The following is a 1,603-nucleotide window of genomic DNA, read 5'->3' on the forward strand; positions in this document are numbered from 1 at the left end:
CTTAGTTTTGAATTATATGGATTAAAAAAATAAAATATTGGGTAAAAAATAACTAGAGTAGCCGACCACTAAAGGACCATTCTCTAGTTACAATTTTGCCACTTTATTTTAACAAGTTATTCTTTTTTCAATAATACCATATTTCCAATTCAATCTTATAAATGCCAAAACTATTTATTTAATAATTATAATTAATTATCAAATAAAATTGTCATTTATATTATTTATTAATTAGACCATACAAAGTCTCTTAATTTATAAATAGACTCCAAAACCTCTTTTCTTCACAATTAAGCCCTTACCTGGTGAAAATTCATAAATAAGATATAGTCTAATTTTAGAATTGTTAGACCGAAATTAAAAACAATGAAACTGGAACGAATTATCAATAGAAAATTTTGGTTGAGTCACGGACAATGTCGCTTTCTTTAAGATGTTTCGCGACACTGCCCGAAGTGTGCACGACAGTCTAGCAACAACGACGTCCCCAAGGTAAAACAACCTTTGTATACGTACGATATGTTCTGCATCGAACTATATTGCTCTATTACACCTTAAATTTTGCTGTGAGAAAAATCGTAAGGAAGAAAAAAAATTGATGTTGAAAAGGATGTATATTCTTCAGTTTTCTGATACGACTTATATGGAGAAATCGATCCAAGAATAAACGGTAAGAAAACAGTAATATTATCGTGGAGGAGGAGTTGGATCATGATAGTAAAAAGAGAATCATTAACTCGGTTGGACGGCGGCGCGCGCGTATGTGGTGGTCCAATGTGTGAGTCCTCACCCATGTGCAATTCTCAAACATGCACTACTTATACACTTCTAATGAAGTATTCCTATCTCATGTGGGACTCCAATCATTCACACTTTTCATTTTTATACAATTTCACAAAAGTTCCAACAAGAATTATAATTGATTAATTAAAATTATTTAGCTAAATCTGCAAGCAGTATTATCTCAATTACTAAAGACACCATAAGTTTATATATATATATAACCGAGTTTCCAATAAGTTTTAAAACAACCAATATTTAAACAATATTTAAACAAGCTAAAAGAAAGAGAAGCTTGATATATTACAAATTTAGGAGGATGGCATTATTCTTATAAAGAATAGAATATAATATATAGTAAGTCTTAAAGTATTATTAAAATAGGTTTTACTTCAATAATAAGGACATCATCAGTTAAACTCTATTGACAGAAGGGAAACCACTATATGGATCAGTCAATGGCGGACTCAGGATTTAAGTTGAGGGAGGGCGATATTTTTTTTTATAAGTGAGGGGATGCATCTTTTTTTTTTTTTGTATATTACATAACATGTTAAAAATTAATACAAATTTATATTTTAATATTAAATATACTATAAAGTAAAAAAAAAGTAACAATAAAATGTATTTAGTTCAATAATTAAGACATTAAATATAAGTATTATTGGTAGAAGTTCAAAAAGTAAAGTAACCATACTTTTATTGGGATTAGAACTCATGACATCTTTTAAATGCATGAAATGACTTTACCATTATATTAAAACTTATTTATGTTTATAGATATTACTTTTATTTATAAATATATGTTGTAACTATCTAAAAT

This window comes from Cannabis sativa, chromosome 5, assembly GCF_029168945.1.
Source record: "Cannabis sativa cultivar Pink pepper isolate KNU-18-1 chromosome 5, ASM2916894v1, whole genome shotgun sequence".
Lineage (NCBI taxonomy): Eukaryota > Viridiplantae > Streptophyta > Magnoliopsida > Rosales > Cannabaceae > Cannabis > Cannabis sativa.